This window comes from Gastrolobium bilobum, unplaced genomic scaffold (genome assembly GCF_033153095.1).
Source record: "Gastrolobium bilobum isolate Gb01-03AN ecotype WA unplaced genomic scaffold, APGP_CSIRO_Gbil_v1 utg55986, whole genome shotgun sequence".
NCBI classification, from domain to species: Eukaryota; Viridiplantae; Streptophyta; class Magnoliopsida; order Fabales; family Fabaceae; genus Gastrolobium; species Gastrolobium bilobum.
In genome coordinates, this window is record NW_026898879.1 from 28637 (window position 1) to 43492 (window position 14856).

The 14856-nt window shown below is 36.0% G+C and overlaps 1 long non-coding RNA gene across 1 annotated transcript; it reads left to right on the forward strand.

Annotated features, from left to right (window-relative positions):
• Positions 1 to 11329: 11329 nt before the first annotated feature.
• LOC133285004 (uncharacterized) lies at positions 11330 to 14839 on the forward strand. The gene is made up of 3 exons (XR_009747961.1): positions 11330 to 11702; positions 13139 to 13235; positions 14684 to 14839. It is a non-coding gene; the product is annotated as an uncharacterized LOC133285004 (long non-coding RNA).
• The last annotated feature ends 17 nt before the right edge of the window (positions 14840 to 14856 follow it).

Genomic DNA, 14856 nt, shown 5'->3' on the forward strand with positions numbered 1-14856 from the left:
CATCTCAGGGCAAGAGGCCTGTGCAGAGTGACTAATGTTGGAGCTGGATTTTGTATTTTGATCTGTGTGTATATGTATATACTTTTTGAGGCATGTGTAGTATCCATGCTTGTTGTCAGCTGTTATCTTTTGAGAGGCAGGTCTAGCCTTTTTTTTTTAATTATCTGTAATGAAGTTATGAATTTCTGTATGTATTTGGGAATTGGCTTAAATCCATAGTTCAGTACGAGGTATTTCAGTATGTTTTGTATCTGTTGCAATTTAAGATTCGCAGGTTTAATTGTGTTCAATACTGACACTGAGTCAGATTTTGTGTGAATTCATGGATGAATTCTAAGTGTGATAATGTTTATTTATGTTTTGTGTAGATTTTCTGTATTACAAGAATTTGGATTTATCTGAATTACAACCGTTATGCTGTCCATAGGTTTTCTGTTCAGAATGGTCTCTATGATCATATTTGAATGGAATATATCTGTCTAGTACAGATATAAATAGAATTGTCATAGGTAGACCGTTCAAGAAATTTGTACAAGTATGAGACTGTGCAGATTATAACATTTGGAATTAAGTTTTGTTCGTGGCAATGCGGGAAATAATAGGTTATGTGTTAAATTGTTAATGTAATGTAAATCAGATAAAAGAAAAAGTTTATTCGTATTTCTGCCATAACTTAAGTAAATACGCATGTTAAGTCTTCCGCTTAATTCATAATTTGAAGAGCGCTAGTGTACCATATGGAAGTTAATTCACCGGCTGCAGACGGGGTGTTACACCCTACAAAGTGCAAACACCACAAACAAAATGTCAACAAAGAAAGAAAACACCAGAAAAAGTCAAGAGAACGCCATTGCCACCACACCACGATTCACTAACACGAGATCTCACGTTAAACACAATATTGCCCTCTGCTAAGCATGTCATATTCACAGTGGAGGAACCGGGAATTTTATATGGGGTGGATAAAATAAAAAGTATTATATAATAAATAAAAATACTTACAATACAATAAAGACCGAGTAGGATTTAACAGCAATTCGAACAAAGTTAACTAAAACGTATCGCAAAATGTATCATATTTTTTCCAAGTGATTTCATTTTTTTAGATGATACAAAATGGTTTTATTTTTAATTTTTTGTCTTATTTGACACAATTAATTTTTTTAATTAAATTTAAAAAATATCATATATAAAGACTAAAAACATTATACTTTCGGTCGACTAAATTAGAATTGAACATGATTATCGGACCCTAGTTTTGTTAAATCAATTCGAATTTATGATTTAAAATTTAACAAAATTAGAGTGTAACCTATTACCTAAGTAGCAATCTAAAAATCAAGGTAATTTAAATTATAAATAGGGAATGTTAAAAGGTTTCTCACACTACTTCATTTATTTCATGAGCACCAAAGTGACCAAGCATGCTTCCTCCTCACCTAGAGTTTGCAATACATAGCGATGTGCATGGGTTGAACTGACCCGAATTTTTTGAAAAATCGAACCGAATTGGTTTAAATGATTCGGTTCGAAAGTGGTTCGGTTCGGGTCGACCCTATTTTGAAAAGAAAAGAAAATTAAAATTTAGAAAATAAAGTTATAAAAATCAATTTGGTTCGGTTTGAAAACGGTTCGGTTCGTTTCAAAGTGGTTCGGTTCTAAAACTGGTTCTAAAAACTGTTTCGGTTCATGAACTGGTTCTTTAAAAACTGGTTCAGTTCATGAACCGGTTTGTAAAATCCGATTATTTTAAGGGCGGTTCGGTTCATGATTCGGTTCAGTATTTTGGTTATTTTGTACACCCATAGCAATACATGTGTCTAAATCCCTCCACTTCATTGAATGCGTGATCGCTATGTGTCCACCAATTTCCTCCCTTTCTCTTTCGTGCATGATCAACATCTACGCATCACAAAGGACATTTTGCATTCCCTTATAGCCTTATCCCTTTCACGGTTAGGACCCTTTACCACATCTAATTCATACAATGAGAAAATTCATTCTCTTCTTACTCCCAAACCGTAGACTCACATCTTCACTTAGTATTTTCTTTGGACCATGGAGTTACATCAAGTTAATAACCATCACCATTCCCCCTTCTTCCTCAAAACCAAAGTTCGCATTGCTTTCCTGCTCTGCATGTTAGTATGTATTAAAGCAAGTGAAAAAATTTCTCCTCTATGGCAGTCATTGAAGCGTGAATGAAGCATTTTCCCATAAGTGTTTTCTTATTAATGGCTTATTTTTAACCAACTAAGCATTCAATCAAGAGTCAACTTAGCATTTTTTTTTTTGAAAAGTTTGTGCCCGCACTTGCGGACACTTGTCCCAAAGTAGGTCCGCCACTGCTCTTAGAGGTCCCTGAATAGATTTTATATGTAACAAGCTGAGAGTTTATGATATATACGCACTCGCTTGAAGGGGCACTACAAAAATTCAGGCATTTTGTAGAGGTCATATTTTTATATCGTGGAGGTCTTTGACCAACACAAAGACATTTGTGGCATTCTCTCAAACCAGCCTTCGCCACAACATAGTTTGTGGGGAGTTTTTGTGCAGTGCCACAATTTGTTGAAGTATTTTCTGGAGGTTCGAGACCCCCACAGATATTGCACTTTCTGGAGGTTTAAGACCCCCACAAATGTTGTATTATTTATGGGATTTAGTAACCTCCACAAAATTCATCAATTTCTAGAGGGCATAGACTGCTACAATTTATTTATTATTTTGACAGATTTAAACCTCCACTAAATACTAGTTATCCAAATTTAAAAAGTGTGTATAACATAATTTTGGAATTGGGCCCCATCACTTGATTTGTTAGCCAATTTATTATTTATTTGTTTGATCTCTTAACATTTCCTTGAAAACAATTGTTAAATACTAGTTATCCAAAAGCAACACTATAGCACACCAATCATAGTTTAGATTTATGCTTGCACTTGGTTAATACTTTTTTAAATAATATAACATAGTGGAGCCATGTGAAGAAAAAAAATCAGTAGATATAACTTCCCTGTATATGTAGAAAAAAAAACAACATAAGGTAATAATAGAACGAGAAGCAGAAGCATAAACAAAAACTGACTTAATCCCCGCCAGATGAAGCAAGACTACAAAAACGTAATGGTAGCATTCGAATATTTGAAGTAATATTACTAAAATACTTAACAAAACCCTTCCAAAGTTTTATTCTCCATCAAACTATCCAAAAATAATGTGACAATTTTAAATAAGCAACAAAATTTATGCATAGGATTTGAAAACAAAATGAATATTGTAAATTGCTCTCAGCTTTGAGTATGCTCTCTCAGCCTTCGAACAGTGCTTCGGATAGTCACAGCACTGGCAGTACTGTCAAGAAAAATATGTATGAACAAATCATTTCCTCAATCACCATTAAAAAAAGGAAAAAATTAAATAAAAAAATATACTAGAGAAAAATTCTTACTTCAATGTATGTGTAAGCACCTCCAGCTTTCACTTTTCCACAATCTTTGCAACCCCAAATACCCATAACCTTCCTCTTAACAGCATACTCTAACACCCATATACTTGATTCTGATTTTTATAGTAAACACAATATATAATTTTAAAATAAAGCAACTAATCAACTAATAACAAGCTATACATAGGCAATCTAAAAAATCCAACAGTATCATCATATTTTATTTAGTTAACACATACTCGCCGGTAAGTTCTCTTGTTGCAAGCGATGTACCCTGAGCTGTACATAGTCACATCTTCTATCTTTTCCGATCTCTCACATTTCAATTCCATATCCCAAATTTTATAATTTTCTCTGATCATTTTTTCTGCTTATTTCGCTCTTCAAGCTTCAAGACTCAAACTGAAGACGACAATGGCGCGGCTCTAACGGCTCTACCTGATGGAGCACGCGCGGTGGTGATGGGTGTCAAGAGGTGGCTTAATTGTTGGTTTGTCTCATGCTTTCTCTCTCACATCATTGCATTTTTATCTCTTTTTAGGGTTTTGTTTGGGTTCTATTTCTCGATATTGATCCTCCTAGGTTTTATTCATACGAATCTGGATTTTTAAAGTACAAAAATATGGATATTTTATTTCTAGATTTTTTCTTTTGCTCCCACTTTTTTTGGTTGAATATTAATTTTTACGATTCTGATTTCATTCGCTAGATTTTTATTTCAGCATCTTGATTTAACTAATTCGTTGTGTTTCCTTGTGCTATTGAATTCTTAACTTGCTTGATTCACGGAAAATTTGAGAATTTGAAAGGCGGGAATGAAGTATGCCACGATGGCAAATGGGTACTGGCTCATGTCGTCCACTGCGCTATTGTTGCAGACGACGGTGGGAACAATTATTTACTACTCATCTCTGAATTTATTTACTACCAATTTGTTCTGGTATCTCTGAGATGACTAACTTTAAAATACTGTATTACTACCTAAATTATTGTTCAATTGTTTCTGCATTTATTTTTGGTGGGTTTTAAGGGATTTTGCTTAGTTTGTAATCACCTTCAGAATGCAGTCTGTTATTTGCCATGCCTCTGTCAATAATCGTTTATAGCCCTTGAAAACATTGGAATGAGAAATACAAGTTACTTGGATCCTGAAGTTTGGTTGAAGCTTTTACGGGGTCTATGGAGTTCTTAACTGCATGATATTACAACAATTTTATTACTTCACTTTGATGCATGAGTTGATTTTCAGGCTTCAGGATAGAACTCTTAAGAGCATTGACTGTGCTAGGAAATGCTCCCTCTAATGGAATGTTTATAGATTCTTGGTATGCCCACTGGCAAACTGAAATGCAGGAAACATGGTTCAGAAGTGACTATCCTCTGCTGGTTTTAATTGCAAGACATAGTTTTTCAATACAATACCATGCAATTCTAATTTTAAAATTTTTATTTTTTAACAGAAATGGAGTATCGAATTAGCCATTGGCCGGATTATGTACTGTCAAATATCTTATCTATGTCACCAATGAAAGATTTGTTAAAAACCAATATTCGTAGAGTATTGCATCAATAACGCAGGAAGCTTGACAATAGGAGTGAGGAAGAGAAGCCAGGGTACGAATGGTTACCTTATCAGCACTACCATAGGTAACTTACACTTGTTTTTCTCCATAAGTAATTGAAATCTTCTTTTCTTTATAAATTTTCCTATTGCATGATTAGTCTTTTTGTTTTCTAGCTTTATAAATTTTCCTATGACATGATGCTATTCATTAAGAGTTTAGTAATAGTTTTGTGATGACATGATGCTTTATCCTTTTAGTTCTTCTATCAGCAATAAGATTTGGATTGTTGATGATTTTCTGAAGTGGGTTTTGTAAACTTTATGCCCAAAATTACCTTTTGTTCTATGGTACTGCCAAGAGGGAAAAGAAATGGCCCCAAGGTCAGGGAAAGGGAAATCAAATAAAGCTAAGGCAGAGAAGAAGAAAAAGGAAGAGAAAGGTCACTTTTTTTTTCCTTGCAGATAAAGAATATCAAATATTCATGTACTTGTCTTCCCTTTTTTGCACTAAAAAATATGACTGAAATGCCTTTTCTCATACGTTTATTTCTTATGTGTTTTTAGCATCAGCGCCGACTCTTGTAGACATCACTGTGTTCACTCCGTATGATTCACTGATTGTCTTGAAGGTACATACAATCAGTGACTGTTGGAATCACTGATTGTCTTGAAGGTACATACATATTTGTATTTCACATTCCTAAAATGTGGTTTCAGATCATTAACTATGTTTCTGTTGGAATTTCCCTGAAGGATACCTCTACTGATAAGATACTTGATGTAAGAAGGTTATTGGCTGTGAAGGCAGAGACATGCCATTTTACAAATACTTGCAAAAGGGTATTCTAATATATTATAGAATTGTGAATTAATATGATACAAAGAGGTCTCTATTTATAGAGACCAAAAACCCTAATTCTTGACCTAATGGGCTTGGCCCAATACAACAAATACTAATAATAATAAAAGACCTAATATTTACAACACTCCCCCTCAAGCTGAGGAATAGATATTTATCATTCCCAGCTTGCTAGTAAGTTCTTGAAATCTATCTGAAGGAAGTCCCTTTGTCAATAGATCAGCTAATTGACGCCCAGTGGGAATGTATGGAGTGGTAATCAACCCGCTATCAAGTTTCTCTTTGATGAAATGGCGGTCGACCTCAATATGTTTAGTCCGATCATGTTGAACTGGATTATGAGCTATACAAATAGCGGACTTATTATCACATAGCAGCTTCATAGGTCCCTCACATTTTATTTTGAGATCATCAAATACAATTTTCAGCCACAGTAACTCACAAATGCCTTGAGCCATAGCTCGAAATTCAGCTTCTGCACTTGATCTGGCAACCACATCTTGTTTCTTACTTCTCCATGTCACCAAGTTACCGCAAAGAAACATGCAATAACCAGTGGTAGAACGACGGTCAGTCACGGATCCAGCATAATCAGCATCAGTGTAGACTTCTAAAGAGAGATTACCATCACGTCGGAATAACAATCCTTTACCAGGAGTAGCTTTAAGATACTGAAGAATTCTCTCTACTGCCTGCATGTGTTTCTCCTTTGGATCGTGCATAAACTGACTGACAACACTAACAGCATAAGCTAGGTCTGGCCTAGTATGGGCCAGATATATCAATTTTCCAACTAGCCGTTGATATTGTCCTTTATCAACTGGAGGACTCTCCTCTTCAAAGCCTATCTTGTGATTCTGCTCAATAGGAGTATTAGAGGGTTTACACCCGAGCTTCCCTGCTTCTTTGAGAAGATCCAAAACATATTTCCTCTGACTGATAAAAATTCCTTTGCTTGAATGAGCTACTTCTATCCCTAGGAAATATCTTAGTTTCCCAAGGTCTTTGACTTCGAACTCAGAGGCAAGTCGTGTCTGCAGAATCTGTCTCTCCACAAAATCATCACCTGTGATAATAATATCATCAACATATACAAGGAGCACAGTAAGCTTCCCATTTTGGGAGTGCTTGAAGAAAAGAGTGTGATCTCCTTGACTCTGTCTATATCCTAAGGTCATCATAACCTTAGTAAACCTTCCAAACCAAGCACGAGGTGACTGTTTCAATCCATACAAGGCCTTTTTTAATCGACAAACTTTATTTTCCCCCTTCACAGAATCAAAACCAGGCGGGATTTCCATGTAGACTTCTTCTTCTAACTCACCATTGAGGAAAGCATTTTTCACATCAAATTGATTTATATCCCAATTGTAATGGGCAGCAAGGGACAACAAGATTCTCACTGTATTCATCTTTGCAACTGGAGCAAAGGTTTCTTCATAATCAATGCCATAGGTTTGAGTGTAACCTTTGGCGACTAATCGAGCCTTGTATCTCTCAAGAGTGCCATCAGAATTATATTTCAGGGCATAAACCCATCTGCACCCTACTGCTTTCTTTCCGTTGGGTCTATCAATAACCTCCCATGTTTTATTTTTCTCCAACGCATTCATCTCCTCTTGCATGGCTTGAGCCTAATTCCCATCTTTCAAAGCTTCATGTACTGATTTTGGGATTGAAGTAGAATCTAGTGCTGAAACAAAGCTTTTGTGCTGCACAGAAAGATTAGCAGAGGAAACAAAATGGGAGATAGGGTATTGAGTACAAGAGGGACAGGAAGAACAAGTTTTCTTGGAACAAGATCTTTTTCCTTTTCTTAAAGCAATGGGTAAATCATCCGAAGCAGTAGTAATGCGTAAGTCATCAGACGTATTAACATCATGATCAGAAATATGAGATTCAGGACTTACCAGTGGTTCAGACGATTGAGGTTGCTGTTGAGGCAATGTGGGTTGTTTCCTTCTTTGATATACCAATTCAGGTGTTACAATCTTCCGTATCTCTGGTGTATTTGATGTATCACTCATAGGAGGATCAGTCACAGGAGGATCAGACATAGACACATTAGGAACAGGAACAAGAGGAAGAGACACTGACACAGGTGAAGGAGTAGACACTGAAGATTCAAAGAAGGAAGGTGATGAGTCTTCTGGTGAATTATTCTCCCCCTGAAGATGAGGACCTTGGAAAAAGGACTCAGATTCCTGAAATGTAACATCCATAGAAACAAAAAATTTCCGACTTCCAGGGTGATAGCACTTGTAGCCCTTCTTATCAGGAGCATAACCAAGGAAGACACATTTAAGAGCCCTAGGATCCAACTTACTGCGATGCTGTTTATGAATATGAACAAAGACAACACACCCAAACACTCGAGGAGGAAGACTTTGCAAAGTTGGAACAGAAGGAAAAAAAGAAGTCATGGAGTGAATAGGACTTACATGATCGAGAACCCGAGTGGGTAGACGATTGATCAAGAATGCTGCAGTAAGAATGGCATCTCCCCAATAGCATTTGGGTACATGTGTTTGAAACAGTAAGGCACGAGCAACTTCAAGAAGGTGACGATTTTTCCTTTCAGCAACCCCATTTTGTTGAGGGGTGTCTACACAAGTAAGTTCATGAATCATACCTTGATTTTGTATAAATTGGGAAAAAGAGTGATTGACATATTCAGTACCATTATCTGTCCTTAGTCTTTTGATATTTTTACAAAATTGAGTCTCAATCATTTTATAAAATTGAAAGAACAGTTGTGGTACCTCAGACTTTTCACGCATTAAGTAAACCCAAGTGACACGAGTGTAATCATCAATAAAAGAAACAAACCATTTATTTCCAGAAGAATGAGGGACCTTAGAAGGACCCCAAACATCAGAATGAATAAGATCAAAAGGTTCAACACTCTTAGTAATACTAGAAGGAAAAGACACACGATGATGCTTAGCAAATTCACAAACATCACAATGAAAAGACTCAACAGACTTAGACAAAAACAATGACGGGAATAAAGATTTGAGTAAACTAAATGGAGGATGACCCAAACGCTTATGATGCAGCCAAATTAAAGAATCAGCAGTTGATTGACCATGAGACATGAATGTGTGATCTATTACTTTATTTGCGGGAGATTGTGACACCAGATAGTACAGCCCACCTTGCTCTTTAGCACTACCAATCGTCTTCCCCGTGGCGAGATCCTGAAAAACACAATGGGTAGGGAAGAAGGTTACAGTACAATTCAAATCTTTTGTAATTTTGTGAATAGAAAGAAGATTCGTGGAGAGTTTAGGAACATGAAGAACATCCTTAAGATGTAAGGACTGCTGTAAGTTTATGTCACCAGAACCTGCAACTGATGTATGTGAGCCATCAGCTATGGATATTGTATGAGTTCCAATGGTAGGATGATAAGAAATAAAGGAGTCAGCACAACAAGCCATATGATCAGTAGCACCAGAATCAACAACCCAATAATGTTTAAAATCATTACATGAAGAAATGAAAGAATGAGTTTTGGAGCTCATACCAGTCATAGCCAAAGCACTAGTATCAGATGGCTTACTCAGATAATCAAGAATGGTTCGGAGTCGTTCCAACTCATCTGGACGAAATGCAGATTGGGTCTCATTAGGTGCAGGGGTTATTTCAGAAGAAGTAAAATGCGCTTGACCACGCATCCTTGCCATCTTTTCTAAGACAGTTTGCTTTCCATAAAGGCGAAAGCATAAATCCTTGATATGACCTGTTCTTTTACAATAAGAACAACATCGATCATTTCTCTTAGGTCTAGAAGAGGTACCATCATAAAATTTTGAAAAAGAACTCATTTGAGAAGAGGCCATACTGCACAGCAAATGGTCAAAGAAAAGCTCCAAGAATCCACAAAATCACAAACAAATACTAAACAACGTCAGATCTGACCGGAACAGTAACACAGCGGCCGAAACAGTAACACAGTGACCGGAACAAATACCAAACAACGTCAGATCTGGTCGGAGGCAAGAAATTGGTGAAAAAACAAACTCCAAGAAGCCAAGAAATTCTGAAAAAAATACCAAACGATGTCCGATCAAAGTAGAGAGCACAGATCAAGAACCGGCTTGGAGAGACGATCAGAACCGTGGTGGTCCGCGGCCGAGAACCACCGTCACGCGCCGGTGAAGCTGGCGGCGCGTGGGATTCACGCGCAGAGACAAGGGCGGCGCGTGGAGGCGCGTCTGACCTCCGATGGTGCTGGGTTTTTCAGGCGAAGGTCGTCCGGCGAGCGCGATGGTTTCTGTGGCTGTTCGGAGTGAAGAATCCACCGGAAAAATGTTCCAATCGCGATGAACAGGTTCTGTACGGTGGTTCTGTACGTTGATTCTGTGAACGTTTGTTTCTGGTTGTGTAATAGACAAGAAAAAGAAAGAGGAACAGTGAAGCAATGGTCTTCTCGGTCCAAGAGGTCCCCAGAAAAAATTTTCCGGTGGCGGCTGATGGCTGCGAGAGACGTAAAAAAGAATAGAAAGGTTTCGTAGGCGCGGAAGCAGAGCCCTCAGGATCGAGAGCTCTGATACCAACTTGCAAAAGGGTATTCTAATATATTATAGAATTGTGAATTAATATGATACAAAGAGGTCTCTATTTATAGAGACCAAAAACCCTAATTCTTGACCTAATGGGCTTGGCCCAATACAACAAATACTAATAATAATAAAAGACCTAATATTTACAACACAAATTATTCTTTGTCTCATGAGGTTTGCATTTTTTGATTAATTATTTGATATCAATTTATTTCATATATGCCAACCTATGCAGCTTTTCTTTATTTTACACTTACAGCTACCCAAACTGATTTCAATGTTTTTCTTCCTTTAGGCCGAAGGTCAGAGATTAAATGACAGAGTGGAAGTTGTTACCCTAAAGCCATGTATTCTAAGAATGGTTGAAGGTAGGTGAATCCTGCATACTTATCTTCCAGCATCAACTACCATTTGTGTCACGTTTTCATGTGTATTTAGTTGAATCTACCATTTGTAGGTATATTTTCGCAACTGCAATGTACTTTATATTATTATATTTTAGAAAAAAGGACAATAAGCGTATAGGTCTATGGGGGGTGTAGATGCAGTGCAAATTATTCATTGAAAAAAGTAAAGCCCTTGTTTATACTTAAAAGTCTAACTGAATAACTAAGGGAGTGTATATATAATGAAATTTTGTTTTTAGTCCTGGGTAGTGATGGGGTTTCATCATTTGGTATCTTTAGAAATTTGAAGTAGCAAATAAATGAATAAATTAGTTAAACTTGTTTTTTTTATGTTTTTTTATTAGGCTTGTGCATAATAACCGGTGCACTATAACCAGTTATGGAACCGACCCGCATTAAATAAAAATAACCAGTTTTTTTAAATTGGTTCAGAAAATTGAACCACTTCTATTATTTAAATTAATCCAATTAAGACCCATTTCAAAACTGATTTTAAATCAGGTCGACCCAAACCAACCCGTTTACATGACACGACTCATCGACCATCGTTCCTAATCGAATCATATTTTTCTTCACTGTTCATAGCTCATCGTTCCCAATCGAACCCTAATTTCACAGTTCACCATCTAAATCATTTCTCTTCAGTCTCACTCTTCATTTCTCCTCCTCCTCTCTCCTCTTCAGCTCATGAACTCAGTTCACCATCGATTAATAATTCAAATGTTTGTGTTGTGAAAGAGGGGTTCGGTTTTTCGAGTTAGGCTAGTGAAGAGGGGTTCGGTTTTGAAAAGCGACGGTCGGAGATTGAGTTGAGGAATAGAAGGAGGCAGTGATTTTGTGAAGAAACGTTCCGTAGGTAATAATTATTTTGAGAACTTCTTCAGTTAAATCATGTTTGTTTTTATGTCTTACTCTCTTCCCCTTATTTTGTGATTTTGTTGGACTCTGTAATGTTTTAAGTTGCATGAGGGTATGTTGTTTATAATTCAGATATTCCTTAGAGTTTCTGAATCAGTTGTGGTCTGAATGTTCCTTTCTGTTGTATTCTCCTAGTTCTAATGATGTGGATTTATAAGTGGTATCTTAACCTTACACAAAGGTTGCATAAATTTTGGGGTTAGCCCAACAGTGGAAACTCGTTATTATAGCTTATCAAAGGAACAAGATGAAACTTACAATGATTGGAATCCGATTTTTTATTTTATTTTATTTTTTTTCCTTTTCATTTATCTTTATGAAACTTATATTAATATGCTGTTGCACTTGCTTGTTAGTTGGGGTTGTCCAAAAAAGTGGCAAGGGCACATGGGTAGCCATGTTAGGTAATAAATAATTTGGAGAAGTTTGACATGGTTTTCCATTACTCAAATGGAGTACTACAAAGCAAAGGATATCCTACACTTTGTCCTACATTTGAATTTTGTGCTTCTTTGTCCTACATTTGTGAGTTCTTTTTGTGTTTTTTTCTCCTACACTTATTTTGGATTATTATTTCGGGAACATCATATTCGGACTGGCTGTGGTTCTGTATCTGTCATAGTCTATGGGGATCATGACAAACCAGCTCTGATCACTTCTCCAGATTTAGCACTTAATCGTAAGTGGAGTCAATTCATTTTGCTTCCACTTGTTGTGTTAATTTGTTGTTTGATTTGATTATTGTACTTTTTTGAAATATGACAATTATTAATCCAAAATTGACTTCGTGTTTTTTAGAAGTTCGGTGAAAATAGTTAGTAGAATCCAGCTTCACCTGCTACATGATGTAATGTAAAACTAACTTGTTAGTTTCGTTGTTGCTTCTGCAGTTTTACTGGTTCAAGCGGTGATAGACTGATAGGATAGTTTTTGACATTTTGTAATGAACATGCTTGCTGCTGTAGTGAACCTCAGCGATTATTGGTATTGGGGCGTTTATTCATCTAACCCCCTTCCATTTTTCAGTTTCAAATATTGCCTCTACTACTTGTGCCTTCAGAGTTTCTAAGGCTTATGTTAAAATTCAGACCTATTTGAAAAAATCCTGCTTGCTTTTATTTTATACAAACTGCATTATCCTTTTTTGCCTACTTAAAGAAGCTGCCATACAAATTAATAATTATGGTATCTGTATCTCAGAAATCCTGATTTATTTTATTTTATTTTAATTATTTTGTGTGGGTCGTTTGGGTAAATGGTTATTGTTTTATTAACAGAAACGTTACTCAGTTCCAGATCTCAAATAGAGAACTTTATTTATTGTTTGGATTCTAACTTATTTTTCTGTTGTATTTCTTTACATGCTTGTTCTAGTCAGCTTCTGCCTTTGCACCAATAGCAAATCCTACAAATTGTCCTTGGGGAGAGAAGGCATTCACTTGCGATAGTTATAGTTCTGCAAATAGAGGAGGTAAATTCTCATTATTTTTGCTTTGAATTCGGAACGGAACAATTTGATGTTTGTTTTGTGTTTGTTGATGTACCTGAAACATGTATTAATCCTGATTTTAAACGAATTTCATGCATGTTATGTCAGTGAGTACTGAGCAACGAATCACTCTGAAATCTTTTATGTAATTTTAAGCATTTCTTTCATTAATTTCTGCTCTCTTGCTCATCATTCTGTTTAAGGCTTCTCTTGCTGTAATCTTCTTACTTAATAGTCTAATTTGGATTGCGTAATGTAAGTGCTTAATCTGCGCTGTTTTGGATAATAAAATTAATTAAGGTATCAAAATTGTATGGTGCTCTACACCTTGAACACCTGATCCCCATATATTTTTTTTTTCAGAGATGGTTTCCCAACAAGATGCTACCTGTTCGACCTCAGTTGCCCTTAATATTGATTGACTATTGTGTATTTTCAGTTGAATTGTGCTTCAAAAATTAGTTGTACTTTCGGTTTCTATTTTGATGATTTTGTTAAGCTACTATGGTTGGTTTTATGATTGGTTAGTACTATTGTGTATTTTCAGTTGAATTATGGCTGCAAGTGACTTAGAATCTACCCTTTTGTTTATTGATTTTATCCTAGCTACAAGATATTCTGAAAGCCTACTCCTTGATTTTAGCTTGATTGTAGCATGTGTCACTATTCTACTATTATCAGCCACTACATGAGAATTTTGGTCTCTCTGCAATGTGGGCTGTGATGACTGTGGTGGTAGTTTTTGAGTACACTGTTGGTAAGTTTGTGCATATTTGTATCTGGATTTCGTGAATAAAGTTAGAAACACTTGGTGACTTCTTAGAAGGTTAGATGATTTAAGAAAAATCACGTGAATAAAGTTATATAAATTGCGTTTACCACTACATGCAGCAGAGCTTGCTCTTTGATGATAGTTTGAAGGTAACTTTGATCCAGTGCTTCCTCTTTCTTTTAAACTGTAGTTGATAGCCCTGGTTCAGAACCAGTTATAAGATTTGTGCAACCTTACCGTTTGCTGTGAAACATAGCACAATTGAACATTGCTTCTGATACTTTTACATTAACCAAAAATCCTAGTCAATATTGCATCACTTTGTTATATTTCAGTGAATAACTATTATTGTCTGCAAATTCTATTATGATATTATTTCTTGTCCGACATTTGTTGTGCGGCATTGAAAAATTTATATATATAGTACTGATGATCTAAAGATGACTGCTGGCAATCACTACTTGAGTTTGCCTGTTAACTCAGATTGTAAAATATGACAAATCTGTGTATCCCGTGTCTTGCCTTGACTATGCTTCATTCATTTTCATATTATATGTAAAGAACTGAAAATTGTTCATATATATTTATATGCATGAATGAAATAAACTTCTTTTTTTAATTTCATACATGATTAATATTATTTTATTCCTCTATACAGGGCTTCTCAGGCAGCCAAAGTGGGGTCATCTGAAGGATTTGCACAGAGCAATAAAACTCTGTGAACCTGCTTTGGTATCTGGAGATCAAACGTTAAGCAAACACAAAAAACTATGTTGATGAAGGGCTATATAAACAAGGGGGGCTATATAATCAAGTATAAGTGGGTAGTGT